At 38.5% G+C, this 16475-nt stretch overlaps 2 protein-coding genes across 4 annotated transcripts in view; both read left to right on the top strand.

The window, feature by feature from the left end:
- LOC144636696 (uncharacterized) overlaps positions 1-16475 on the top strand; it is a 366639-nt gene that overhangs the window by 307600 nt on the left and 42564 nt on the right. The window lies entirely within an intron of this gene.
- Positions 1-16475, top strand: part of LOC144636698 (uncharacterized) — a 105226-nt gene that overhangs the window by 77390 nt on the left and 11361 nt on the right. The gene's annotated exons all lie outside the window — the stretch shown is intronic.

Below are 16475 nucleotides of genomic sequence, written 5' to 3'. Positions count from 1 at the left end.
GTCGATGAAAGCGATTCCACGTAAATCTTGCAGAAAAATACCGAACGTTCGGTGAAAACTAGAAAAAATGCTCAAGGAAAGGAAAGAACTTCAAGACGAGGACTTCATCTGGGCTGAAAAGGAATGTCACTGTGCTTGATCGCTCTTGAAAGGGACGTGAACTTGCTCAATTTGGCAGCCCGACAACATGGTGAGAAGCCTCGTCGTGAATTGTGAAGTTTTGTGAAGTTTAGCACAAGCTTCAGATCCAGCGGGGTCGCTAGCACTGGTATGCCTTTCTTGTACGGTGGGTTATTCACATAGCGATCTAGACGAGTTCACTGTTCTTCTACTGCCTTTTGCTCCGTCTTTGTAATGTGCTTTAGTTCAAGCGAGGAGTAAACTCAAAATTGACATCAAATTCTGTTTTGGTTTTCTGACAATTATCTCCATTCCTTCATTTTGCCGAAGCCCATTTTGAATGAAAAAAGTTCACGACTGCCTTTGCCAATGTAATAGTAGAATTTTTACGCTGAGAACGTCTCAGAGAAAACACATTTCAAGCGTCATTTTAAGCAGATTTGACGGCATTCAACCGATCGGCCGTGCAAATAAAGTTTGAATTTTCATTTACAGTTTGTAGCATATAGTTTCGTGTGCGTTTTCGTGTAACTTTTTTAAAATAAAAGATGTCTTATAAAGAGTTTTATTGTAGTACTTAAATGTAAAAATTAACTTGAAAAACGTTTACTGCGTATTTTGTTGCATATTTAGATCGCATATTTTGTGGTTTGCTTGAGCTCTCTCGACGAGCTCGAGGTCTTCTAGCTCACGATCATCGAGGCAGGCAAAGCGCTGTTCTTCTTTCTTTTGCGTTTTTTCCTCGGACTCATATGGGAAGAGAGAGCCGAAACACATAACAAAATTTGGTATTGTTTTCCATTTCTTTAATATTTGTACTTGAAATTACTTTACAAGTTTTCAAATTGTGCCAGGAAACACTAAAAGCGTGACTTCACAACCGTGTTTACATACTCTCATCTAAACTCGCCTATCGACCAATGAATTATTGATGCACTTAAGCAGCTGTAAAAAAAAGCCTAAAAAATCAGATTTGGACTAGGGTAGTTGCTAAAGTTGCTAAATATATGATATTCCATAGACATGTCCACTATTTTCAGGTTATGACAAAAAAGAAATTTTGCGTTTCAGAAATATTTGGTTTTATATTTGGAAAGGATGTTTTTTTTCTGAAAACGTTATTATTGTTTTTTTATATACATTTTTAGAGGTTTAGATGTAAGCAAGAACACCGCGCGGTAAAACGTTCTGTTCATAACGCTATGAAGCGCAAAAGAAGTGCTACAGCCGTTAAATAAACACACAAGTTTCTGAGCACACTGGAATGACGTACGGTTCAAAACAAGCAAATTGTAAATACACTCTCCGATTGTTCCACGAGTACCCGTTGGATATGAGATGATAACATAGCAAACGAGGCGCATAGCGCCTACACTGTAGTTTTATTCAATCATCCTCTGTAAGGAACTGTAAAGTTTATTTGAACTGTAAAATTACAAAGAAATGTTTAAACAATAAATAAATTAAAAATACATACAGTTGCTGGTCACCCAAAATAACTAAAAAGCTAAACTAGTTGGGTGACCACCATTTATTAATTTAAAATAAATACAACGTCAGAAAAGAGGCATTTTACATTTTACAATTTTACACAATTAATTAAGGTGGTAGATTACAGAACAAACAAGACGCCTTAAGCTTAAAGCTTAAAACCGGGCGGTTAGTGTTTAACTATTTGATTAGGCAAGTGCAGCAAAAACTTTTAAAATACCATTTAATTGAGAAGCACACAAGTCTGCTTAGGCTTCCAATTTTTTGTTAATAAAAAATAATCTCTGTATTTTTAGATTTTAGTTTTTACCTAAGGATAATGGAAGATTAGATTATTAACATTATCATACACTTAACAAAGTGCAGACTACTCATAAAATTTTGAACAGCTGTTCTGATAAGAAAACCATGAAAAAAGGACAAAGGTTGCGCGATACAACCAAGCATGGATTTTTATTCAACACCCCCCCCCCCCTCCCCAACCTCTCCCCCCCATTTCCTCTTTTCTTAGCCATTAACCTTCGAATATCTCCCCTCCTACTCCGTCCTCCCCCATTCCTGCAGCCTTTGACTTTACTCCCTCCCATCACTCATTCTACTCTTCGGTGATGGCGCCAGCCGAGAAGCAGTTTGGGGGCGAGTAGCTGTGACACACAAGTCTGAGGTTTGCATAAGTTATGCAGTTTCCGTGAGTTGTAATATGTCAAAATGTCCTTCATTACATTAGCTGCTTTTATCAACATGCCTAGATAAATAACTGATTATTACGTTTTGTGTATTTCTAATGTTGAATAAATGAACCCAAACCAGTTCGTTAAATACTAAGAAGCGTTTAAGGTTTATTTCAGTAAAAAAAATGTATCACAAACAATAAAGGGAATAATAAAAAATTAGAAAGCTTTTTAGCTTTTAAAAATGCAAGCTCTTCAAGTCAAGCTGATTCTTCGATCGAAAAACCTGCCTATGTGCTGCATTTTGGGAAGCAGTCACGCAAACACCAGTTCTTGCTTGCGTGATTCATTACAGGTAATTTCTCTCTCGCCGTTCGATCGGTTCCGACTGAAACTCAAAACCCTTGAATGAAAAACCAAAAAATATATTGATTTCTCGAAAAAAAGAGCGGAGTAACCAGAAAACTACAGTATTGGCTCCTGCTCAAATAAAACGAGTCACATAAATAAAATTGAATAAAAATAAAACGAGTTACATAAATATCAAGAATAACAGAAAAACCTCAAAACACAATTAAAAAAGAAAATAAAAAGACTAAAAAAGGGCATGCATTAGATCACGCGTCACGTAGATAACATATGCTGTTAAAAATTCCAACTAAATGTGAAAAAAGAAAAAAAAGATTCAAGATGAGGTCTAGAAACATTTTAATGGCATTAAAAATTTAAATACTTTAAAGCCGTAAAATTAGCCAAAACGCAAGTTTTTTTGCCGTCTATTATTTTACTCGATGGCTTTACCGATCCAAATTCCATTCTAGTTTTTAGAAATTATTATATTACTAATTTACATTTACATTTTTGTTTTTCTAAGCTCTTGAAAAGTGTGCGAGTAAAGGTTTTACTTCAAGAACCAAAACAAAGTTATTTTGTTGTGCAAACATTCAATTCGTCTGTGACACACGACTTGGTCGAATGAATATGGACAAAATGGACACAATTCTTGCTAAATAGAAAACATCTTCAAAGTAGAGTCTGGCCCAAAAATGCTTTGTCGAGCTTTGGCTACCAGCCGTTTTTAAAAGCAGAAGCTTGCTGCAAAAACATTGCGTGACTGACGTAAAAAAAAGCTTTGTCAAAACAATCACCGGTTTCGCACTCTTGTTCTCGCTTGAGTCGAACGCTTGAATATAAACACAAAAATATACATTTCACGCTTAACAGAAATCAGGGTATCGGGCAAAATTTTAAATAAAAGAGTAATCTTAGCTCCTGTTGAGTAAATATAAGAAGTGCGGGATTTGAATCCTGGCCAAGAAAGCGGCCAAGCAAACTACTACGACAAACACGGTAAATCAAAAACATCACACGGTACCTCAATCTATAAATAGATGTTGTTCGTTTCAAAAGCCTAAAAACCCAACAAAAACGAACAAATGAAAGAAACATGAACAAAGGTTTCAAACGGAATTTTTATTCAAGATGGGGTCAAGAAACATTTTGAAAGGCTTAAAGATTTAAATTTCAAAACCGTGAAATTTTGCATGCTGTGGTAGAATTTAATTACATGTAATTTCCCGCACCAAGATTTAATTTTGCAGACCATTTTTTTTACTTGCTCACTTTACGGATTTTTTTCAAAAATTCCATCATAGTTCGTAGAAGTACTATACATTACCATTTTTTTCTGAAGTCTTGGGAAGTGTGTAAGAAAACACTGAAGTAAAGCTTTTTTATCAAGAACTCAAGTGCTCAACTGTGCACGGATGAAAATGGACATAATTAATTCGGAAAGTATCTTCAAAGTATTCTGGCTAAAAATGTTCTGGCTACCAGCCGTTTTTTTAAAGCAGTTTAATATGCGTAAAGCTTGCTTCAAAAACATTGCGTGACTGACATAGCGGTTCGGCAGTACTCCCTTGAGTAAAACGCTTGAATAAAATAAAAAACATATACCATTGTTACTTATTTTCGCGGGACTTAATTTTCGCGATTTTCGCGATTTTCAAAAAATCGCGAAATTAAAGACCCGCGAAAATTAATTCTAAACGATTTCTATTGCATTTTTTATGCTAATTACGTATTTTTGGCCAAATCGCGAAAATTAAGTCTCGCGAAATATTCCTGTCGCATTTTCGCGAAATTAAGTACCCGCGAAAATAAGTAACAATAAGGTATTTCACGCTTAACAGAAATCAAGGTTTTAGATAGAATTTTAAATAGAAGAGTGATTTAATAGCTCCTGCCGAGTAAATATCAAAAGTGCGTGTTTTGAATCCTGGCCAAGGAAGCGGCCGAGCGGGTCTGGAACGATTTACCGACAAGACTACTACTACGACGAAAAAATTCCGGGCGATTTATGAACCGGGCCCAGTCTCCGCCCGGTTAATAATTCTTAAACACGTATGTACAACAACAACAACAGCAAAAAGATAATAGTAAAAAGAAAAAGGAAAAAAAAATGAAAAATGGCAGAAATACCAAAATTAAATTATTAGTAGAAAAACTTAATAGAAATTAATGAAATGCAATGATAATTCTCTTTTAAATGAATAAGGAGATAGAATCTTAAATCTCTCATCAATTTCATTCCATAATATAGGTCCGTTGTATCTTATATTGAATTTGCCATAGTTAGTTCGAATTTTTGGAACATAAAAAGTTGACCTAGATGCAAAGCGTGTGTTAACATTATGCTTATCAGAAGTTTTAATAAAACCTTAGTTAATTTGTCATGGAAGAATTGGTGCATGAAGTAAAGGGTTTGAAGTTTGATATGATCTTGAAGTTTTAGAAGTTTGAGTTGAAAAAACAAAGGACTAGTATGGGCATGAAAATCAGAAAAGGTAATTAGACGGATTGCTTTCTTTTGCATTCTTTCAAGTGGTTTAATATTTTGATCATAGGTGTTACCCCAGACTATACAGCAGTATGAAAAAAAAAGGAAGAATAATGGCATGGTATAACTGAACAAAGATTTTGATATCAACATAATGCCTAATTTTACAAAGAATGCCAATACCTTTTGGAAATTTGTTGAATATGTTCTTTCCAGTTAAGATGACAGTCTATGAGAATTCCCAGATACTTAACACTTTTATGCTGGTTTATTGTCTATCCACTCGGAGTGTGGATTCTTCAGATTTACGATCCATTTTTGCATTTAAGCAAAGAAACACAAAATCCATTTTTGGACACAAGAATCCGGATTTTGATTTTCCCAAAGAAACGCACCTTTTTTTGAAATATACGAGCCCGCATCTGCAAGGCATGTGAATAAGTCATTCACAAATTAAGGTTACAAATATGACAAAACAAGGCATGTCGTAAAAACTTTGATTTCAGACAGTTAACGTTTCGTATGCTTCAACATGCATCTTCAAAAGGGACCGTTAGCCAAATTACAAATAAATCAATGTAAAGTAAAAGACTTGTACCAAATCAGGGACATACAATAATTTTAATTATTGTATGTCCCTGATTTGGTACGAGATGATAACATAGCAAACGAGGCGCATAGCGCCTACACCGTAGTTGTATTCAATATTAAAGTATTAGTATTAAAATATTAAAAAATATAAAGCATCCCGCTTGAAATCAGCGAGTAATATTAGGTATCGGCTCTTTCTCTCAGCTTGCTTAAGACAACGATTTTGTTACCTCTCAGTACCACTCCACTGTAGACCAGTGGCTCGTCCTTGAGTCTTTTGCAATCTAGTATCTCAGAATCAGTCCAGCGGTCTGTCTCGATCGCCTTTCAGTGACTGGAGTGTGGAATCTTTCTCTGTTTCAGTCCTGATCTCTTGAAGTGTCATAGCCTTTGGTATGGCGTTAATGCAAACATAGTTCACATACTCGTCGGCAACGTTTCTCTATGCGTTTGCTTGGAGGTTTGGATGTCTGCTCATGAAGTCGGCGGGGTTCTCAGCATCCTTTTCGGGCCGATACACAAGATGACAGTTGTACGGCATCAGCCTTAGCTTCCATCGGTCCATGCCAGCTGAAGTGGGCTTTTCACTGTTAAAGATGCTTAGGAGAGGCTTGTGATCCGTTACGATTGTAAACTCAGATCCGTAAGATGAAAGTGTTCCAAAACCCACATGTTCGCCAGCATTTCCCTCTCGGTTTGTGAGTATCTGGTTTACACGTCGCTGAGTGCTCGACTCGCGTAGCTGATAACCATGCCGTCCTGCGCTAGTAATCCTCCAAGACCGACAGGGCTTGCGTCGACTATCACTTCGGTCGCTTGTGCAGGATTGAAGTATGACATGACTCTCAGTCAGACTTTCCTTGAGTTTCTCAAACGCATGTTGCTTTTCGTCTGACCACTGCCAAGGTGTCTCCTTCTTGGTGAGAGCCCGTAACGGTGGCGTTATTATAGCATACTCTGGGATGTAGCGCTAAACGTAATGGGCCATTCCTAGTAACGACTTGACTTCGCTTACACTCTCTGGGTCGCTCATGTTCGTGATCGCCTCTATTTTCTCAGAATCGGCTCTAATTCCTTCGCTGCTGAAAATATGGCCGTATAGTAGAACGTGACCTCACTCCTTGAGAAAGTAAACTTCTCCTTCACCTTGTTCAGACGTCATGTTGTTGGAGTCTGGTCAGGACTCCATAGAGATTCTGGTCATTTTTTTTATTATTATTATTATTTTTTTATTGCAACACACAGAAAAAAAAAATAATATATAGCCTACTTACAGAACAATTACTTAGGTTACCTACATGACTTAACGTACAATTACTTACATTTTTACATTTCACTGCATTAGAATTGCTTACATTCTCCATACTACTTACACTACATACATTACTGACATGCTGGTTACATTACCTAATGTACAATAAGTTACATTTGTTACGAGACATACTACATCACATTGCTTACGGAAACTTCAGTTATTATATTCACTATTTAGCTCTCCCTATTTACCCTATGGACGTATAAATAAAGGACGAAGAACTTATTTTACTAAAAAAAAAAACGATTAAGGTAAATTTTCACATCTTAGTTTATAGTCAAGTTTTGTTTTAAACTCAGCCTAGTTAAGAATTCTCTCATTAATTTTCTGAAAATGGAGGTAGTAATTTGCAAACAGGAGGCAGAAGTTAAATTTCCTTAGGGTGTTGTCCTTAGAGTGTGGTACGCCAAAGAGAAATTCGTAGCTTGTAGGAGAAATAGAGGTGTTATGCATCCAATTGAACCACAGTAATACTTTGTTGTGAAAAGATATTGTTTGACTACATTCTTGAAATGTATGGGGAGCTGAATCAGGCTCACCACAATAAAAACATCTGTTGTTATGCGTAATTCCATAGAGATTGAGCTCTTTCTTTGTCACCACAATTCGATGAATTAGCTTATAATAAAATTCTCTCAATCTGTTTTCTTTACAAATATGTTTTACTCTGGTGAAGATCTGACGCCAAGGCAAGGCTGCCGGAGCAAGGTCACGCTCCCATTTCAATGGACCGGTGGCTTGAGTCTTATTGTTATGAAGAAAAAGCCAATAGAAATCTTTGGATTTGAGTTTTAATAGGTCTATAGTTAATTGGGGCGATAGCTGAAACGACTTAGCGCCGGTTATAAAATCGACATTTGGTCTGACCCGGCCCTTGGCGTTTTCAAATAGGGCTTTTGGTATTGCGGATATTACTTGGAAGTATTGAAGAAAGTTGCACTGTATTCCATATCGTTGTTTAAACTGTTCAAATGGCAAATATCTCCCGTTATTATCAATGACATCTTGCAAAGTAAGGGCACCCTTATCAACCCAGTCTTGATAGAAAAAAGTCTTGCCGTCAATTTGGATCTCTTTGTTATTAAAGAGAATCAGTAGTATAGGGGGTTACCCTGGTCCGCACTTAATATTCAAAATGGTGGCCGATCTCAACGAATAGAAAATAATAGTAAAAAAAGAGCTTCGAATTTAAAAAGGAAACGTGTCATAGGGAAATGTAGGGGGATATGTAAGGATAGAAAAAAAAAGACGGATGCGAACAGGTGAAAAACGGTTGGCGTTGGAACTCTCAACTAGTATAAAATAATTTTGAAAATAGTGTCCGATCTCACGTCATATAAAATATTATTAAAAAAGGGCTGGGAGTGTAAAGCGAAGCGCCATACAGAAATGCAAGGTCGTCTAAGGTTAAAAACGCCGGTGGTAAACAAGGAAACAAGGTTTTCAATTCAAAACACGAAACGTTATAAGAACGTCATCTTGGATGTCACCAACCTCGTTCCCAGGGCCTCTCTTCCTTTCTTCAGAGGAAAATAGCGGAAATTGACACAAATCAAGCCAGAACGCTTAAAGAAAGTAAAATAAAAACAAATTGTATCATTGTTGCTTTAAAGAGCTGGAAAAATAATGAAATATGTCAAAAATGAGAAAGGGTGAATAAAAAAGCTGAGAGCAAACAAGTAAATTTTCACAGCATTTATTTAACAGATAGGATGGTTGCTTGTTTACACATTACATCATTAGCAAAAAAAACATTATTACAAGGTCTAAAAAGTAGAATCGATTGGCTTTTAACTCATAAATACAAGTATCTTGAGGAAACAATGCCGGTTTCTTTCTGATTGCCTCATCTTGGTCTTTCGTGAGCCATCTCTATCAATGTAGCCAATGGAATTCTTGAGAATATGGTTGCCAGGGTGGTGTTCTTGGCAAGACTGCCTAAGCTTTTCTTCTTTGTGATCTTTTCTTTCTTTCTCTTGAGTGTTGATTGAGCCTTTCTAGCATTTAACTTGGTGTTTCTTCTAGCAGTTTTATCAGTCTGAACCTTTTGTTCAATAAGTACAGGGTTTTCGCTTGGTATGCTTTCAATCACGTGTTCTCTGTTGTCGTCTCCTTTTCCCAAGTTGAGGATATCGGGTGAGGATGCCGCTGAAGATACGCTTTTTGCCTTTACTCTTTCCATCGCTGAGATGCAAGTAATGCGATATGGCAATTTTCGGTAGATTTTATACCCACTTTATGGTTAATTTCCCTTACAAATGAGCATGAGTAACTCGGTAAAAATAACTTTGCTCAAAATGAGTCACTCACATCTATAAGTGTGAGCGCAACAAACCAACGTGCTCATTTTTAGACGGACGATTGACGAGTGAGCTTAGCGTATGGGTTAGTTTTGTCAATTTTGTCACAAATCATTTAGCCGAAGTTACAACAGAAATCGCCACGAGAAGAAAGGTTGCTTGGAACGCTTTGAGGAAAACACTAATCAGAATTCAATGGGTTAAGATTCGCCAGACGTTTTTGATGATGTGGAGACAGAGGAAGAAGAATATGACCACAACGAAGACGAACAAGAAGAGGATGATGAAGATGTGGAAGAGGATGATGGTGATGATGATGAATCCAGCGTCGATAGTGGCGAAGAAAATGACGAAAGACCTTGGAAAAAGTTGCGTCTAGAAGTTATAGATGATCTGAGTTCAAATTATGATGAACAAGTAGAACGATACCAGGAAGAGGGGTCGTCCAAAAACGTGGCCGAGGCCAAGGCCTCCAATTTCCTATTACCTTCATATAGAAAAAAGTTACGAGGCCTGTATTTGCATTATGTAAAGTGGATTCGTCATCTCAAATCAGATCATATACACAAAGAGGTCATGGCAACTCTACGTCGTTACATGGACGACGATGACATGGATTTTGAGGAAGCCGCGGAAGCAGCTGTGAATAAACGGAAGTTTTTATTGAACAGAGTTTTTGAGCCAATAGAAGTACCGGACGAATTGCCCGACGAAGAGGCTGACGACGTCAGGAGACATCCACTAGCAAAATGGTAGAAAAAAGAAACAAAAACCACTCCTGAAAGTTGACATGGGAACCACTGATATTTGCGAAAAGCCCGCAAAATGAATTACGCAGGCTATAAGACAATGACGCTAGCTAAAGTGAAACACGTTAATGTATTGTTGTGCAAAATAAATAAAGCAATATTAATATGATATTGTCGTTTGTGCGTCTATCATCAGTTTCTTGGCATTTACGCTTGCCGTTTGCACAAAGTTAACTACTCCAAGTTACCATTGAACTTATTTAGAGTCACCCTGAGCTACTCCAAGGAACTTGCGTCCTAACGCCCCTTGCTACTTAGTGGTCAGCGGATACTACCAATCTACTTGGACCCAATACTCCTGTTGGAGAAGTTTATAGCGCGGACATTTTGCAGCCACTTTTATTTTGAGCAACACTCAACTTGCTCACGAGTAACTCTAAGTTAGTCCCAACTTGCTCATGAGTTACTCTCAGCTATTTCCAACTTACTCATGAGCTACTCTGAGCTATTCCCAACTTGCTCATGAGTTACTCTGATTTACTCCTAGCCAACTTGCTCATGAGTTACTCACTTTGTGTTACTCATTTGGAGTTACTCATTTTGAATTGCTCATTTGCTCATTTTGAGTTGCTCATTTGCTCATTTGAGTTGCTCATTTGCTCATTTGCTCATTTTGGGTTGCTCATTTGCTCATTTTGAGTTGCTCATTTGCTCATTTGCTCATTTTGGGTTGCTCATTTGCTCATTTGCTCATTTTGGGTTGCTCATTTGCTCATTTTGAGTTGCTCATTTGCTCATTTGCTCATTTTGGGTTGCTCATTTGCTCATTTGCTCATTTTGGGTTGCTCATTTGCTCATTTGAGTTGCTCATTTGCTCATTTTGAGTTGCTCATTTGCTCATTTTGAGTTGCTCATTTGCTCATTTGAGTTGCTCATTTGCTCATTTGCTCATTTTGGGTTGCTCATTTGCTCATTTTGAGTTGCTCATTTGCTCATTTGCTCATTTTGGGTTGCTCATTTGCTCATTTTGAGTTGCTCATTTGCTCATTTGCTCATTTTGGGTTGCTCATTTGCTCATTTTGGGTTGCTCATTTGCTCATTTGCTCATTTTGGGTTGCTCATTTGCTCATTTGCTCATTTTGGGTTGCTCATTTGCTCATTTGAGTTGCTCATTTGCTCATTTTGAGTTGCTCATTTGCTCATTTTGAGTTGCTCATTTGCTCATTTGAGTTGCTCATTTGCTCATTTTGAGGTTGCTCATTTGCTCATTTGCTCATTTTGGGTTGCTCATTTGCTCATTTTGAGTTGCTCATTTGCTCAGTTTGGGTTGCTCATTTGCTCATTTGCTCATTTTGAGTTGCTCATTTGCTCATTTGAGTTGCTCATTTGCTCATTTTGAGGTTGCTCATTTGCTCATTTGCTCATTTTGGGTTGCTCATTTGCTCATTTTGAGTTGCTCATTTGCTCATTTGAGTTGCTCATTTGCTCATTTTGAGTTGCTCATTTGCTCATTTTGGGTTGCTCATTTGCTCAATTGCTCATTTTGAGTTGCTCATTTGCTCATTTGAGTTGCTTAGTTGCTCATTTTGAGTTGCTCATTTACTCATTTGCTCATTTTGAGTTGTTCATTTGCTCATTTTGAGTTGCTCATTTGCTCATTTTGAGTTGCTCATTTGCTCATTTGAGTTGTTCAGTTAATCATTTTGAGTTGCTCATTTGCTCATTTGCTCATTTGCTCATTTGCTCGGCTGTTGGCTGTGACGTCACAGCCAACAGCCGCTATGGCAACTTGTAGCGCGTTGATGGTTTCTTGCCACGACATCACAAATCATACGGTTCAGTGTCTTTTACCTGTTCAATGAGCAAATGAACAACTCAAAATGAGCAAATGAGCAACTCAAAATGAGCAAATGAGCAACTAAGCAACTCAAAATGAGCAAATGAGCAACTCAAATGAGCAAATGAGCAAAAGAGCAACCCAAACTGAGCAAATGAGCAAATGAGCAACTCAAAATGATTAACTGAGCAACTCAAAATGAGCAAATGAGCAACTCAAATGAGCAAATGAGCAACTCAAAATGAGCAATTGAGCAAATGAGCAACCCAAAATGAGCAAATGAGCAACTCAAAATGAGCGAATGAGCAACTCAAATGAGCAAATGAGCAACTCAAAATGAGCAATTGAGCAAATGAGCAACCCAAAATGAGCAAATGAGCAACTCAAAATGAGCGAATGAGCAACTCAAATGAGCAAATGAGCAACTCAAAATGAGCAAATGAGCAACTCAAAATGAGCAAATGAGCAACTCAAATGAGCAAATGAGCAACCCAAAATGAGCAAATGAGCAAATGAGCAACTCAAAATGAGCAAATGAGCAACCCAAAATGAGCAAATGAGCAACTCAAAATGAGCAAATGAGCAACCCAAAATGAGCAAATGAGCAATTGAGCAAATGAATTCTGATTAGTGTTTTCCTCAAAGCGTTCCAAGCAACCTTTCTTCTCGTGGCGATTTCTGTTGTAACTTCGGCTAAATGATTTGTGACAAAATTGACAAAAATAACCCATACGCTAAGCTCACTCGTCAATCGTCCGTCTAAAAATGAGCACGTTGGTTTGTTGCGCTCACACTTATAGATGTGAGTGACTCATTTTGAGCAAAGTTATTTTTACCGAGTTACTCATGCTCATTTGTAAGGGAAATTAACCATAAAGTGGGTATAAAATCTACCGAAAATTGCCATATCGCATTACTTGCATCTCAGCGATGGAAAGAGTAAAGGCAAAAAGCGTATCTTCAACGGCATCCTCACCCGATATCCCCAACTTAGGAAAAGGAGACGACAACAGAGAACACGTGATTGAAAGCATACCAAGCGAAAACCCTGTACTTATTGAACAAAAGGTTCAGACTGATAAAACTGCTAGAAGAAACACCAAGTAAAATGCTAGAAAGGCTCAATCAACACTCAAGAGAAAGAAAGAAAAGATCACAAAGAAGAAAAGCTTAGGCAGTCTTGCCAAGAACACCACCCTGGCAACCATATTCTCAAGAATTCCATTGGCTTCATTGATAGAGATGGCTCACGAAAGACCAAGATGAGGCAATCAGAGAGAAACCGGCATTGTTACCTCAAGATACTTGTATTTATGAGTTAAAAGCCAATCGATTCTACTTTTTAGACCTTGTAAAAATGTTTTTTTGCTAATGATGTAATGTGTAAACAGGCAACCATCCTATCTGTTAAATAAATGCTGTGAAAATTTACTTGTTTGCTCTCAGCTTTTTTATTCATCCTTTCTCATTTTTGACATATTTCATTATTTTTCCAGCTCTTTAAAGCAACAATGATACAATTTGTTTTTATTTTACTTTCTTTAAGCGTTCTGGCTTGATTTGTGTCAATTTCCGCTATTTTCCTCTGAAGAAAGGAAGAGAGGCCCTGGGAACGAGGTTGGTGACATCCAAGATGACGTTCTTATAACGTTTCGTGTTTTGAATTGAAAACCTTGTTACCTTGTTTACCACCGGCGTTTTTAACCTTAGACGACCTTGCATTTCTGTATGGCGCTTCGCTTTACACTCCCAGCCCTTTTTTAATAATATTTTATATGACGTGAGATCGGACACTATTTTCAAAATTATTTTATACTAGTTGAGAGTTCCAACGCCAACCTTTTTTCATCTGTTCGCATCCGTCTTTTTTTTTCTATCCTTACATATCCCCCTACATTTCCCTATGACGCGTTTCCTTTTTAAATTCGAAGCTCTTTTTTTTACTATTATTTTCTATTCGTTGAGATCGGCCACCATTTTGAATATTAAGTGCGGACCAGGGTAACCCCCTATACTACTAGAATCATCTCCTGTTCCTCGCCCGTGCTGTAAATGTTTCTAAGTTCTAGAAAGAATTGCAAAATTTGTTTGTAGAAGAGCGGAGTATCTAGGTTCTTAAGGAATTTTGCGTCATAATTTGAGTGTAATAGAAAATTAAGACCCCCGTATCTTTTGAGATAATTATTGGGGATTATTGCCCACGTGGGGGCTTACACATCATCACTTTTAAGAAAGCGCGGAATCCACGCCAGACGCAGGGACTTGAACATAGTTTCAACATTCGTTACCCTTAGCCCACCATTAGGGAAGTCTTGATATAGAACCTGTCTCTTGATTTTGTCTGGTTTGTGTTTCCACAAAAATTGAAAAATAAGCGACTGGATTGCAGAGATGTATTTGCTGGGGATGTCCAACATGGACGCAGAATAAACAATCTGGGATAGTCCCAGCGTCTTTGCTATCAAGCTCCTCCCCAAAAGAGTGAGATGTCGCGAGCGCCAACCAGCTAGCTTCGTTTTTAGATTATCGATCTTCCTAGAGACATCATGCTCTGGCGTAGTCGCTCCGAACACGATTATGTCGTCAGAGATTTTCTTGCATCCCGGTAGGCCTGTAAGTATTTCTTCGATTGCATTCTGGAAGATCTCTGATGTGGCGTTTATTCCGAACATCAGACGTTTTTACTTCCTCAGACCTTCAACGTGTTAAATGTCGTGATGTGGCGACTCTCTGGTTCTAAATCAAGTTGATGGTGTCCGGAGGAAAGGTCTAGCTTGCTGAAGACGGTCTCACCGTTTAGATCGGCGACTAGGTCGTCTAAGGTCAGCATTAGGTGCTTCTCACGCTTTACCGCCTTGTTAGCTTCTCACATGTCTACGCATAATCTGACTTCTCAAGAGCTCTTTGGGACCACTACGATGGGGCTCACCCATGGGGTTGGGCCTGTCACCTTTTTGATAATGTCTTAGCTCTCTAGTCTCTCCAACTCCTTTTCCACGTCTTGCCGTACATGAAAGGGGATTCGGCGGTGTGGTTGTTGTTTGGGCTGCACATCAGGGTCTATGTGAAGCTTGACTACCTTTCCTCTCACTTTGCCGATGCCGCAAACAGATTTTCAAATTCGCTGCTCGCGAGGTACTGGGGACTTGTCTTGTCGATTCCGACTTGGTTGACAATATTTAGGATTCCTTGCCTTTGCGCGGTGTCATATCCTAGGAGATTTCCTGAACTGCCTTTAATAACGTGCAGAGTTGCTGATGTGCTGTTGGATTTTGCAGCTTTCTTAGCGTGAATGGTTCCTAGCAGGGGTAGGGGTGTGGGTGATCCATAGGAGAAAATTCGCCGTTGGGCTTGTTCTAGACGTTTTGTTTTGCCTTTGTAAATTCTTTGGTAGGTGACTTCGTCAATGAGATTAACTGAAGCTCCGGAATCCAGCATCCGTTCTACGTATTCTCCGTCAATCTCCAATCTGCACGTGGGTTGTTTCTTCTTTCCTACTGCGTATACGTAGTCTTCCTCATCTGTCTTCTTCTTCCGTCACGCGTTTCACTGAACCGGGTGGAACTGTCCTACAAACATTAGCAGAATGATTGAGGTGCACTTCTTATTTCTAGCAGGGCAGGAGTCCTTGTGGGGGTAGGCGCCATCGCAATTTCTGCATTTTGATGACTCATCAGTCTTGCGTGACTCCTTGTGTGACTTGCTGCGTGATTCGCTGTGTTGCTCTCGTCGGCGACCTTTGCCTTTCTTTGAACACGTGTCGCTCTTCTTTTTGTGTTTTACGGTGTTTGCCGTCGTTTTGTCACTCTCCACTTCTTTCCCTTGCGTTTCACTGCGTTCGAGGGCTCTTCCAGCTTTTAAAAGAGCAGTTAAATCAAGGCCTTCACGCAGTGCTTTCCGCCCCAGTGCGTTTGACTTGCAGCTTAGAATAATTTGCTCCTTGGCGTCTGCAAATTCGCAGGTCTTCGCAAGAGTTCGGAGTCTTGTGTGGAAACTGTCCAAACTCTCGCCTTCGTTTTGCTGAGCTTTTTGATATTGTAGACCTCGTAAGTTGTGTTGACTTGGAGATTGAAGTGATTGGTAAGTTTTTCGTCGGCCGTTTTGAAATCTTTTTCTTCGCCGGTGCCTTCAAGCGTGTCAAAAATCTCGTCGACTTCTGGACCGCTGTAAGATAGCAGAAGAGCAAGTTTTTGTTTTGCGTCTTCGATCCCCATTCCTACAATTAGATTCTCGAATCTGACCAGCCATTTTTTTTGGTGACTTTCTTGGCTACTTCATTATGAACAGTTATTAAAGTGCCACTTCAGTTGTAATTGATCAGCACCGTAGCTGATCAAACTCACGCTTAATAGTTTTCCATAAATTTCATTTTTTAAACAGCATTTTGTTTCAATGTGTTCTGATACATGGACACAGGTTAGCAGCCACTGTTTCTTTAATTAGTGAATAATTCATTATCCTGCCATGGAAAAATTGGATAAAGACACATTTTTTTCCGTCAACTTTTTTCCCCATGCCCAGTGACTTCTCAAAACTTTTCTGGTTTTGGATGATACTGAAAG

The sequence above is a fragment of the Oculina patagonica genome, chromosome 13, assembly GCF_052425735.1.
Source record: "Oculina patagonica isolate OP01 chromosome 13, crgOcupat, whole genome shotgun sequence".
NCBI classification, from domain to species: domain Eukaryota; kingdom Metazoa; phylum Cnidaria; class Anthozoa; order Scleractinia; family Oculinidae; genus Oculina; species Oculina patagonica.
Note: the sequence above shows the minus strand (reverse complement) of the source record. Positions and strands in the feature narration are given on the sequence as shown.